The sequence below is a fragment of the Syngnathus typhle genome, unplaced genomic scaffold (assembly GCF_033458585.1).
Source record: "Syngnathus typhle isolate RoL2023-S1 ecotype Sweden unplaced genomic scaffold, RoL_Styp_1.0 HiC_scaffold_33, whole genome shotgun sequence".
Taxonomy (NCBI): domain Eukaryota; kingdom Metazoa; phylum Chordata; class Actinopteri; order Syngnathiformes; family Syngnathidae; genus Syngnathus; species Syngnathus typhle.
The window spans coordinates 217,590-231,267 of NW_026871939.1; the positions used below are offsets into that span (position 1 = coordinate 217,590).

Sequence of the window (13,678 nt, forward strand, 5' to 3'; positions counted from 1 at the left end):
TTGCTTATAGAGTGTTGACAACATGTTGTGCCGAGATACTTTGTGTGAAAATCTGACGAGTATGTGATATGAAATGTTGAGTGGAGAGCACAATGGAGTAGCAACCCATCGCCTAAATATCTCAGCGATCGCATCTCATGCATGAGTTGCATGGGCGACATGATATGGCATGTACGGGGTAGTATAAGCTACAAGGTAAAATAATATGATACTTTAGATGTGAAATGAAGAAGAGCTAAGCCACAAAAGAAGTGACACTGTCAGCAAAGAAATTTTTTTTTTCAATGTTGTCTCACCCCAAATCTTTGGGATCATCGGTTCTGCGCAGTTGGATAGTTCCACTAACATTTTAACATCAACATTCTTTCATGGTCTGCCTGGGTATCTCGGCTGATGATCCTAAAGAAAAGAACCTAAATTTCTTGTATGCTATGGCATGACTGTATAGCCTCCGGCCGTCATGACTACATTTTACCGTGGCACCATTGAGAGCGTCCTCTCCAGCTGTATTGCTGTTTGGGGTGGCGGCTGCACTGACTACAACGCTGATCACTCCTAGAATAAACAACCCTATCATCCCAGTTTGTTCCGTCCCTGGATCAAACCTGATACCCATCCGTCAGAAACAGCTCCAGAAATCAAAACACTCCACCAGAACCAAAACAATTCGAGCGACCCTGCTCAATATTAAATCATTAGTCAATAAATCACTTCTCATCAATGACCTCGTTACGAGTGATGAATTAGATATCATGTTTCTTACAGAGACCTGGCTTGATCTAGATAACAGAGAATATATTCTTATATATAATGATAATATAATATAATGAATCAACTCCACCTTATTTCAACTGCATTGACGCCCTCAGAATCGGAAAGAGAGGGGAAGGCGTTTTGCTAATCTATTCTGATTTGTTTCAATGTAAACGGACGTCATTTGGAGATTGTCTTTCGTTTGAGTGTCTTGCAGTTGTAATGAAGTCTTCTCCCCCTGTCCTACTTATGGTTGTATCCAGACCCCCAGGTTATGCTAATAACTTCTTTGTCGAATTCTCTGAACTCCTCGCTATAATCTCCTTGGAACATGGCTGTATATCAATAGTAGGTGACTTTAATATTCACATAGACAAACTCAATGATAATAACATCAAAGAACTAAACGACCTCCTTGACACCTTCGACCTATCCCAGCATATCTCTGGACCTACACACAACGGAGGCCATACACTCGATTTATTCATAACCAGAGGTCTTGAGTCATCTTTCCTCTCAGCAGTCGATATTGCCTTATCTGATCACTTCTGCATCTTTATCGAAATGAAGGTCACCCCTATAGCTCTCAGTCAACCACAAACCATTAAAAAGCGGCACTTTAATGAGGCCACTAGTACACTATGGAGGCCTTCTCGCAGGCCCCTACCCTTCCATCAGAATCTGTCAATGACCTCCTAGATAACTTCAACTCTAAAACCCTAAAAGATATCGACGCAGTAGCCCCTCTGAAAACCAAATTAATCTCTGGTAAGAAGAAAGCACCATGGACATACTCTCTCTCTGTAAAAGATAAAAAAAGAGAGCCTAGAAAAGCAGAACGCAAATGGCAAAAAACTAAACTTCACATTCATCATGATATTTACAAAGACAGCCTTAAATCCTATAACCAAGAACTACAAAAATCCAGACAATCTGTCAGGTTTATTTTGATGACTGAATAACTATTAAGAGAAGAGCAACAGCAAACAGACCACAAGTGAGACTGAATATTAAGTCTTTTCTCGCGAGGAGTGCAGTACAGATCCTTCACAACAATCTCACTACACTAATTACCGTTTTTTTCCGTGTATAGTGCGCCAAATTTAACGAATTTATTGTCCTAAAATCTGGGGTGCGCATTATACATGGGTACAAAAAAAATTAAAAAACTTTTTTTAGAAAACAAAACCAACAACAGGACTGACTGACAAAGTCGTGGAACAAAAACACAGGGTGACATTACCAAAGACAGGAACAGAAAGCAAACAGACTGTCATGATTCGTCCCCGGCCACGTCCAGGTTGTCATTGTTTTGTCCGTCTGTGTGCTCATGTCCGTGGATCATGTGGGCTTCTGTCATGTCATGTCCCCAGTTTTGCTAGGTTGCCATGGTTTCTGTTCGCGTCGCCCCTCCCCTCCTGTGTTCCCTCAATCAGTGTGATCATTCTCACCTGCCTCTCATTTCCAGTCTTGTATTTAAGCCCTGTCTCTGTGTCACTCCCCTGTCGGTTCATTGCGAATGTCACCCGGTCCCTTTGTCTCACATCTCGGTCAGTATCTGCTGTTGGTTTGGTTGCAAGTTATGTCTGTTTACCGAGTCATTCCGTAAGTTCCTGCAATAAACCCTGGTCCAAGCTGCACGTGGTCGCCCTGCTCCATCTTCCACTCCGTTCGTGACACAGACATCATGACAGTAACACATGCAATGATCCGACGGTGAGCGAGGGGCAGACAGGACTTAAATACAAAACACGTTACATCGATTGAGGTGACACAGGAAGAGAGGGGCGACGCGAACAGAAACTATGGCAACGTAGACACATAGCAAAACTGGGGACGAGACGTGACAAATGTCCCTCGAAATGAAACTTGAAATCACCAAGTTTTGGTTTCCAAGGGTGTTTTTATTCCTCTTCAACGTCTCTCCCATACAGAGCCGCCTTTTTCACGTCCGCACGCCTCGGTACGTATGATACATGGGTACAGGCTTTTTTCCAGCATCAGCATGCCATTTTTAGGGTGCGTATTATACATGGGGGCGCACTATACACGGAAAAAAACGGTATCTGTATGCACTCCTGCTCTTTTTATTTGGATTTGCCCTACCCACAAAATGAGACAAGCCCTGTAAAAGGGGAGGAGGGAAGCACGTGGGCTTTGTCTCGTAAGAAGAAAAATCACAAGGTGTTACATACTGATATGGAACAGTGTGAGAAAGAGTACGAGTGATCAGCAACCATTCTTTGTGTCTGTGATGAATTCAGGAAACATGAGTGATCAGCGATCATTGTTTGTGTCTGTGATGAAATCAAGAAACATGACTGATCAGCAATCATTCTTTGTTGAAAAGGAACTGTCTTGGTAGATGTCTTCATTTTGCTGTGTCACTGAGTTGCCAGCTGCGTCCTGTCTGACCCAGCTGTAATCTCTCTTCTGTGGTACATCATAAAAACAGCAAGGCCAAACAGCAAGCATCTCTTGCAGTACTATTGGGGTAAAGCATTGATTAGAGAACGCATGATAACATATATATACATTTTTCTAACAATTCCCTCCTGTTTATCATAAGTTCTCAGAGACCACCTTACCACCCAAAAGCGGCCATTTCAAAAAGATTTTCAGCCGTAGGATCACAATTCATAAGAACAAATTTACACCCGGGAGGAGATCGAGCCTTAATAATCAATGTCAGAGTCGGGAAACAAATCGGACAGGTTTACCACAGGAGCTTCAAAGATGGAGCCATCGCTAGAGCGACAACCCTCGTCAGTCGCAAAGTCGTCCCCTTGGAGCAACAGAAAAGTCTCAGCTGCTGGAGAGATAGCAGTTGTAATTAATCTGTTAATTAGAGACCGGAGACACGGAATACAACAACATCCACACAAGGTCAAAACAGCAGAAAAAACGGCAAGGGAGACTAGGACCGAGGAAACCAGGGTACGGTACTGTCCGAACATGTTTAGCGAGTCGTTCCGAACCTCCGTGTTCACTCCACTGTGTTCCTTCATTTTCCCATTCAAGGTCCTCAGGCCCCTTACGACTTACAAGACAAGTTAGGATAGTCACGGTGGGGAGGGGGGGCGCGAATAGATTTCTTCTTGCTAGGGGGGGCGTAACAGAAAATAATTGAGAAGCACTGGGCTAGTGGCTCGTTCCTTGCTCTGAACGGACAGCCAAAACGATTCCTAACACTTACTAACTAAGTCCTAACCAATTCCTGTGTGTGTATGGGGGGGGGGGCGCAAAGGAACTAATCAGATGGCCCGAATCCATGCATGGCCGATGACGGCAGTGATCAACACAGTGATATTTGAGAAGTGAAATGAAGTTTATAGGATTTGCAGACAGTGTGCAATCATTATTTAAACAAAAGTAGGCTGTCATGATTCGTCCTCGGCCACACCCCTTTCGTTATCGTGATGTCTGTCACCTGGTTCCTCTTGTTACCCTGTGTATTTAAGCCCTGCCCGTGTGTTTCTCCCTGCCGGTGTCTACTGTTGTGATCCGTCCCTGTCCGCCCAGTGTTTCTGTCGTTTGGGTTTCCACGGTCTGTCTGGAGGCTCACGGTCAGAGTTTTATCCTTGTCCAAGTGTCCATGTATCCAAGTGTCCAAGAAGACTTCTGTCTGTTTGCTGGCCGTGAGTCTCTATCCCGTTTGTGTCTTCGTTTCCCCACCTGACTCCCTTCCAACTCCCTTTCCCTTCAATAAATCCTAGTTCAAGCTGCATTTGGTCGCCCTGGCTCAACTCATTCCTGACAGAAGACACCGGCCAGCACAGCGACCAGCGCTTGGACCCCCCTCCACCACCAGTTTCCGTTGCCACAGCCCGAGCCACAGCCCAAGCCACAGCCCAAGCCACAGCCCAAGCCACAGCCCAAGCCACAGCCCAAGCCACAGCCCAAGCCACAGCCCAAGCCACAGCCCAAGCCACAGCCCAAGCCACAGCGAAGCCAAAGCCGAGCGAAGCCAAAGCCGAGCGAAGCCAAAGCCGAGCGAAGCCAAAGCCGAGCGAAGCCAAAGCCGAGCGAAGCCAAAGCCGAACCAACGCCAAGCCCAGCCAAGACCCGTCGGCGCGGATGCTACGGCCGCCACAAGTCCAGGCGGCGTAGATCCAGCGGCCGACTCCCAACCACCACCAGTTTCCGTTGCCACAGCCCAAGCCACAGCCGAGCCGAGCCGAGCCACAGCCGAGCCGAGCCAAGCCAAAGCCAAGAAACAAACGCCAAGCCAAGCCCAAGAAACAAACGCCAAGCCCAAGAAACCAAAGCCAAGCCAAGCCCAAGAAGCCAAGCCCAAGAAGCCAAAGCCCAAGCCACAGCCCAAGCCACAGCTCAAGCCACAGCCCAAGCCACAGCTCAAGCCACAGCTCAAGCCACAGCTCAAGCCACAGCTCAAGCCACAGCTCAAGCCACAGCTCAAGCCACAGCTCAAGCCACAGCTCAAGCCACAGCTCAAGCCACAGCTCAAGCCACAGCTCAAGCCACAGCTCAAGCCACAGCTCAAGCCACAGCTCAAGCCACAGCTCAAGCCACAGCTCAAGCCACAGCTCAAGCCACAGCTCAAGCCACAGCTCAAGCCACAGCTCAAGCCACAGCTCAAGCCACAGCTCAAGCCACAGCTCAAGCCACAGCTCAAGCCACAGCTCAAGCCACAGCCCAAGCCACAGCCCAAGCCACAGACCAAGCCACAGCCCAAGCCACAGCCCGAGCGAAGCCACAGCCCGAGCGAAGCCAAAGCCAAGCCAAAGCCAAGCCAAAGCCAAGCCAAAGCCAAGCCAAAGCCAAGCCAAAGCCAAGCCAAAGCCAAAGCCAAAGCCAAGCCAAAGCCAAGCCAAGCCAAAGCCAAGCCAAAGCCAAGCCAAAGCCAAGCCAAAGCCAAAGCCAAGCCAAAGGCAAGCCAAAGCCAAGCCAAAGCCAAGCCCAAGAAACCAAAGCCAAAGCCAAGCCCAAGAAACCAAAGCCAAAGCCAAGCCCAAGAAACCAAAGCCAAAGCCAAGCCCAAGAAACCAAAGCCAAAGCCAAGCCCAAGAAACCAAAGCCAAAGCCAAGCCCAAGAAACCAAAGCCAAAGCCAAGCCCAAGAAACCAAAGCCAAAGCCAAGCCCAAGAAACCAAAGCCAAAGCCAAGCCCAAGAAACCAAAGCCAAAGCCAAGCCCAAGAAACCAAAGCCCAAGCCCAAGAAACCAAAGCCCAAGCCCAAGAAACCAAAGCCCAAGCCCAAGAAACCAAAGCCCAAGCCCAAGCCCAAGAAACCAAAGCCCAAGCCCAAGAAACCAAAGCCCAAGCCCAAGAAACCAAAGCCAAAGCCCAAGCCCAAGAAACCAAAGCCAAAGCCAAGCCCAAGAAACCAAAGCCAAAGCCAAGCCCAAGAAACCAAAGCCAAGCCCAAGCCCAAGAAACCAAAGCCAAAGCCAAGCCCAAGAAACCAAAGCCAAGCCAAGCCCAAGAAACCAACGCCAAGCCAAGCCCAAGAAACCAACGCCAAGCCAAGCCCAAGAAACCAACGCCAAGCCCAAGAAACTCCAAGCCAAGCCAAGCCCAAGAAAGCCAAGCCAAGCCATGTCCCGTCGGCGCGGATGCTACGGCCGCCACAAATCCAGGCGGCGTGGATCCAGCGGCCGACCCCCGTCCCTGTCCCGTCGGCGCAGATGCTGCGGCCGCCACAAATCCAGGCGGCGCGGATGCTACGGCCGCCACAAATCCAGGCGGCGTGGATCCAGCGGCCGACCACCGACCCTGTCCGGTCGGCGCGGATGCTACGGCCGCCACAAATCCAGGCGGCGTGGATCCAGCGGCCGACCCCCGACCCTGTCCGGTCGGCGCGGATGCTACGGCCGCCACAAATCCAGGCGGCGTGGATCCAGCGGCCGATCCCCGACCCTGTCCGGTCGGCGCGGATGCTACGGCCGCCACAAATCCAGGCGGCGTGGATCCAGCGGCCGACCACCGACCCTGTCCCGTCGGCGCGGATGCTACGGCCGCCACAAATCCAGGCGGCGTGGATCCAGCGGCCGATCCCCGACCCTGTCCGGTCGGCGCGGATGCTACGGCCGCCACAAATCCAGGCGGCGTGGATCCAGCGGCCGATCCCCGACCCTGTCCGGTCGGCGCGGATGCTACGGCCGCCACAAATCCAGGCGGCGTGGATCCAGCGGCCGACCCCCGACCCTGTCCCGTCGGCGCGGATGCTACGGCCGCCACAAATCCAGGCGGCGTGGATCCAGCGGCCGACCCCCGACCCTGTCCCGGCGGCGCGGATGCTACGGCCGCCACAAATCCAGGCGGCGTGGATCCAGCGGCCGACCCGGTCCGGACGGCGCGGATGCTGCGGCCGCCACAAATCCAGGCGGCGCGGATCCAGCGGCCGACTCCCGACCCTGTCCCGTCGGCGCGGATGCTGCGGCCGCCACAAATCCAGGCGGCGCGGATCCAGCGGCCGACTCCCGACCCTGTCCCGTCGGCGCGGATGCTACGGCCGCCACAAATCCAGGCGGCGCGGATCCAGCGGCCGACCCCCGACCCTGTCCCGGCGGCGCGGATGCTACGGCCGCCACAAATCCAGGCGGCGTGGATCCAGCGGCCGACCCGGTCCGGACGGCGCGGATGCTGCGGCCGCCACAAATCCAGGCGGCGCGGATCCAGCGGCCGACCCCCGACCCTGTCCCGACGGCGCGGATGCTGCGGCCGCCACAAATCCAGGCGGCGCGGATCCAGCGGCCGTCATCCAGTCGGTCTTCGGTGGCGTGTGCAGTGTGGCTGACTCCCCGTTCCCTCCCGCCCCTTCTTGGACAGTTTTGGGGATTTTGGGACGTCGGGAGCCGTCCCTTGTGGGGGGGGTTCTGTCATGATTCGTCCTCGGCCACACCCCTTTCGTTATCGTGATGTCTGTCACCTGGTTCCTCTTGTTACCCTGTGTATTTAAGCCCTGCCCGTGTGTTTCTCCCTGCCGGTGTCTACTGTTGTGATCCGTCCCTGTCCGCCCAGTGTTTCTGTCGTTTGGGTTTCCACGGTCTGTCTGGAGGCTCACGGTCAGAGTTTTATCCTTGTCCAAGTGTCCATGTATCCAAGTGTCCAAGAAGACTTCTGTCTGTTTGCTGGCCGTGAGTCTCTATCCCGTTTGTGTCTTCGTTTCCCCACCTGACTCCCTTCCAACTCCCTTTCCCTTCAATAAATCCTAGTCCAAGCTGCATTTGGTCGCCCTGGCTCACCTCATTCCTGACATAGGCAGGTGCATACATTTGGAAACCCCATCAGAAAAATGACATCAATATTTAGTAGTTCCTCCTTTTGCAGAAATAACAGCCACTAAACCAGTGGTTCTTAACCTGGATTCGGTCAAACTCTATGAGTTCAGTAAGTCGGTCTCAGGGGTTCAGCAGAGCCGAACACACCTGATTTATAAATTCGTGATAACGCATATCTTAACTGGTCTCGCAAAGGCAAAAGCAGAAGTCCTACTGATTTGCTGGCATGTCATTTTTCGTGAAGTCATGCATTGTGTTGGTTTTATTCTTTCAACAAGGTGGTGTTCATGCACTTCTGCATGAGTTACGCTCTATTCTTCTGGCCCAACTCTTTCGGCGCAGCCGATAGGTAGATATGATGACCATGGAAAGTTCTTTGTGAATTATCAATCTTTGCCTTTCATATTCATCGGGACTACACTATTAATAGGTACCTACACTGTGTATTTGGATAGAGACTGCTGAAAGTGTACACATATGCCTCGTGAACTACATGCATTACTGCGGGTGAAGCGTGAACAAATAAGTCAGCAGACAAGTTTGCCGATTTATTAGTGCCCAGAAGAGAAGCACTTCACAGTTTAACTATTTAATGTCTGCCAGAATGATCGATGTACAGCTGTGGAGCCCTTTCTGCGAGATGCGAAAGAAGGTCCCTCTCCCAGCGCCAAGGTTCTTTATACTACTCTGGGCCGCCTTCCTGCAAGGAGGCGACTCTGCCTAGCCTAGCGGTGGCCAACCCGCGGCTCGCGAGCCGCATGCGGCTCTTTGGCTGGTTTCATGCGGCTCTTTTACGTTCATATCAACATTTGTGTTTATTTTTTGTGCGTATTTGCTTCGCTTCAGTTCAATATGGTATTTTGGTCAAACGCGCATGCGCGTGAGGTGAAATCCCGCAAAGGAGGAGGGACAAACAGAGTGACTGGTTTTGCTGGCTTTTTAACGAATGGCGACTGTGACTACGGGGGCCCATTAGGTCCAGAAAAGCTGACACGACGCTTGCCAAAATGGCAAGGAAAAAATGCAAAGCTAAACGAATATATGACGATGAACACAGGATGTTTTGAACAGAGTTAAAGTTGTTTTTTGTTGAACGCTATGGCAAGCCATTCTGCCTGATATGTTGGACGTCATTGGCGCATTTAAAAGCTTCAAATGGTCAGCGCCACTTCAGCTCACTTCATGCCAATATTGATAAGGACTTTGCAAAATGGACTGAATTTCGCAAGCACAAGTTTGGAGACTTTGAACGTTTTTTTTTAAAAATTACGAAGCACTCAGAGACTGTCACACTTGCATTGTTTCAACTGACTTGGAATATTGCGCAGGCTAAAAAGCCATACAATGAAGTGGAGTTCGTTAAAATATGCCTCAGTGACGTTATTGGAATCCTGTTTCCTGAAAATGACAAACTAAAACAAATGGTCTGTCCCGCCACACATAGTAAGTGAAAAAACTTATGTTTTTGTTTGTGGAATTTGTTGAACTGAGTTTGTCTGTGTGAGACAATGCACACAATGTTCATTGTCTAAAATGTGGTCTTTGGTCTGTGGTTTTAGTACTGTAGGAGTCAATTTGTCATTATCATGTTGGTGCGTGACATAATAATGTCACACAATATATTTGGCTGAGCAGAGGGGTGTGTGTGTGTGTGTGTGCGTGTGTGTGTGTGCGTGTGCGTCTGCGTGTGTTTGTGTGTGTGTGTGTGGGGGGGGGGGGGTTCATGTGTGCTCAGGTGTATGATGTGGCTCTTTGCGATGACACAGTAAAAAATGTGGCTCTTAGTCTCTGACTGGTTAGTAAGCTGCTGTGATAACGTGTGACCTTGTAGTCTTAACTGAGAGCGACTTCTACATATGTGCAAAGGGTGTCATAGAGAAGAGAAAGCTAATAAAGCAAGACAAGGGTTACAGCGATAAAACGGCATAGCTAAAGCTACCTAGCTAATCACATGTGCCAAAGAAGCCTATTCTAACAAACCGTTGGTGAGAATGGGTAGACAGGGAAGCCTGTAATGTCATGACTCGTCCCCGGTCACGTCCATGTTGTCATAGTTTTGTCCGTGTGTCTGTGTGCTCACCCCTCCCCTCCTGTGTGCCCATGATCAGTGCGATCATTCTCACCTGCCTCTTGTTACCTGTCTTGTATTTTAAGTCCTGTCTGTGTATCACTCCCTGTCGGAGCATTGATGTGTTTGTCACTGTTATGAGTTTTTTTTGGTTCCTGTCTTGGTAATGTCACCCTGTCTTTTTGTCTCACGTCTCTGTTGTTGGTTTTGTTAGTAAGTCTTGTCAGTTTGCCGAGTCTTTTGAGTTTGCTTCAATAAACCGTGGTCCAAGCTGCACTTGGTCTCCCTGCTCCATTTCCACACTCCGTTCGTAACATGTAAGCGAGTCCATCACTCGTATACTCCATCGCTTTTCGGCCTTTTGGCTAAAATCAAGTGTAGTATCTGTTCTTGGGTTTGGAGGATTAAGAGAGCTGACCATAGAAGAGAGAATTTTAACCATAAAAGTGGTGATTTTACCCTTGGTTTTACTAATCAGTTCTGTTTTATCCCAACAATGAAGGTGCTTTTAGAGTTGGACCGAGCCATTTTTTACTTCATCTGGAAATCCAAGTTGGAGAGACTGAAGAAGGACACCATGAAGAAAAACAAAAAAAAGGGAGGAAAAGGAGTGCCAGACTTAAAGCTCTTCTTAAAGCCTCGGAAGCAGATATGTTGCCCTGCACCTGCGAAGCGCGCTCCTTACACCAAATGCACCGAAAAGCCAAGCAATGACACGATTCTGGATGGACTCATACCTCCGGAAACTAAAACTAATAACCACCGACCAAAGAATTCCTGTGTCTTTTAACCTGCCACCTTCTTAGTGTAGTATCTGTTCTTGGGTTTGGGGGATTAAGAGAGCTGACCATAGAAGAGAGAATTTTAACCATAAAAGTGGTGATTTTACCCTTGGTTTTACTAATCAGTTCTGTTTTCATCCCAACAATGAAGGTGCTTTTAGAGTTGGACCGAGCCATTTTTTACTTCATCTGGAAATCCAAGTTGGAGAGACTGAAGAAGGAAACTATGAAGAAAAAAAAAAAAAAAGGGAGGAAAAGGAGTGCCGGACTTAAAGCTCTTCTTAAAGCCTCGGAAGCAGATATGTTGCCCTGCACCTGCGAAGCGCGCTCCTTACACCAAATGCACCGAAAAGCCAAGCAATGACACGATTCTGGATGGACTCATACCTCCGGAAACTAAAACTAATAACCACCGACCAAAGAATTCCTGTGTCTTTTAACCTGCCACCTTCTTATTCCTTAATCAAGAAGTTTTTGAAGAACTTTAAATTAGAGCAAGAAAATAGTGAAATTTTAACAAATCACAGATGTATGATCTCTGTCGTACAGGAGCGGGAAGCGGTGCGTCCAGTGCGCGGGCTTGCATTCGGCGAGCCCGCAACAGTTTGGCGCAACGACAACCACCCCGCCCTGTCAAAACAAACTTCGGGACCTGTCATGGATGGTGGCCCATGATGTCCTCCCAGTCAGGTCCGTTATGCACTCTCGGGGCATGTCAGCTCTCTCAACGTGCCCTGACCTGGCACTGGCGCCCAGGAGTCAGTGTGGGACCTGCTCTGGTAGTGCAGGGCTGCCGTAGACCTGTGGGTGACCTACAATTCCCCGCAAGGTAAGCGCAGAATGCAGACCTTGTACTTTATGCAGTGACCCCGTTGAAAATCAAGCAAGAAGACTTTACAAAGCAGTCGCTGACCTTTTCTGCCATCAAAGACGCCATGTGGACTTCCAGTAACTTGCTGGTAAGGAAGAACAGACAGATACCCCCCCCCCCCCAGCCCGTGGCTGTGCTCCAAATGGCTGCAGCAACTCTCACAGCTGCACACGGCAAACCTAGGAGACATCGACCTGGTATTGCAGTACCTCCAGGAATGGTGCACCCCCTCTACTGGTCAAATCAATAGTTCATATGTTAGAAAACCATTTCAATCCGTTCGCTTCATTCTTACAGGATTAAGCAGTCAATTATGACTTGATGGGGTCTGATCTCAATGTAAGATGTTAGGATTTGAGGCTTCCCCACCAAACGGTTTGCAAATAGGTTCATTTCTCGAGGCTTCATGTGCACACAACCCCCCCCCCCCTTGCTGGTCAAAAGGAGTAATTTATTCCATTAATGAGAATTACACTCACCTTTATATTTTGCTTCATGTAGTCTGATCAAAATGAATAAAACTTCTCTGTATGTCCATTCACATGTAACATTGAAGGATGTGGACGTGTGTTTCAATATGTAAATAAATACCATCGTTGTCTATTAAGAAGTTAAAAGTTGATGAAACACATTTCTTTTTTTGTAGGGATGCTGTGTTTTAACAAGGAAAGACTGATATGCTTATGGATGAAGATGACTTGTACTTGTGATTGTGCTTGTAAACAGTAAAGCGGAGTGCGTGTGCAATTGAGGGGGTGGTTATTGGTTTTATTCAAAAACAATATTTTTGGCCAAATTACAATAGACTGACATGTGCCCATTCAGTGGGAACCACCAGAAATTAAACTGCATTGATAAACGAGGTCCCTTCGTTAGTCGTCACCTTACCGTGGTGGAAGGGTTTGCGCGCCCCAATGATCCTGGAGCCATGTTGTCTGGGGCTTCATGCCCCTGGTTGGGTCACCCATGGCAAACGTATCCTAGGTGAGGGCCCAGACAAAGCACGGCTCTCACAAGGCCCTTATGAAGAAAAACATAATTGGATTTTGTTTTTCCTCACCCGGACGCGGGTTACCGGGGCCCCCCCTCTGGAGCCAGGCCTGGAGGTGGGGCTCGAAGGCGAGTGTCTGGTGGCCGGGCCTTCGCCCATGGGGCCCGGCCGGGCACAGCCTGTTAGGGTTTGCAGAATATCTTCATCGTATGATTATGTTGGAATATAACCTGTAATAATTTAACTAGTGTGTCCTGTCTAGACAAAATTAGTTTACCAAAGTGCTAAGATCATTTCAACTTATTGACTAGCTGCAGAGGAAGCAATCAAAGTTGCTTTGTTTACAGAACGTCGTAAAAGGTCCCTTGCTATGCTTTGATCAGCAGGGGACCGTCTTCACCCTATCCTGTGTGTTCCCACACCCCCACTTTCAACCCCCACTTTCAACCCCACTCTGTTTCTCTCAATAAATAAGCGCCTGACGAGGCCTGAGTCAGACTTCATTCGACCACCGCTGTGAGCACAGCGACGAGTGAACTCTCCGCCTGCAGGTGCCTAAAATGACTAACTTGACTCCAGTGTGGTTCTTGCAAAATAAGTTAGAGTGAGCAGCACCCTAACATTTTGGTGCCAAAACCCGGGACCCTCATACCCGCCATCTGGCTGACGGAGGAGGACGTGCTGCATTGTCGACAAGCCAGCGTCCTTTATGGGGACCTGGAAAAGAAAGTCCTGGGAAGAGAATTTCTTCGCTGGGCCAGCATCTTAGGTCTGCCTTCGTCTGTCAGAGGTGGTTTGACGGGGTCCCACATTGCAGCAGACCGAGGAGACAAGTAAGTCATGGAAAAAAGCGCAGATACGGCTTTGGTTTGTCCGAGCTATGAGATACGGCTTTGGTTTGTCCGAGCTATGAGATACGGCTTTGGTTCGTCCTAGCTATGAGATACGGCTTTGGTTTGTCCTAGCTAT

General features: G+C 49.4%; 1 non-coding gene across 1 annotated transcript; it reads left to right on the forward strand.

Moving 5' to 3' along the window:
* Window positions 1-10,410: 10,410 nt before the first annotated feature.
* Window positions 10,411-10,605, forward strand: LOC133147128 (U2 spliceosomal RNA). Its single transcript, XR_009711524.1, has one exon. It is a non-coding gene; the product is annotated as a U2 spliceosomal RNA (small nuclear RNA).
* The last annotated feature ends 3,073 nt before the right edge of the window (window positions 10,606-13,678 follow it).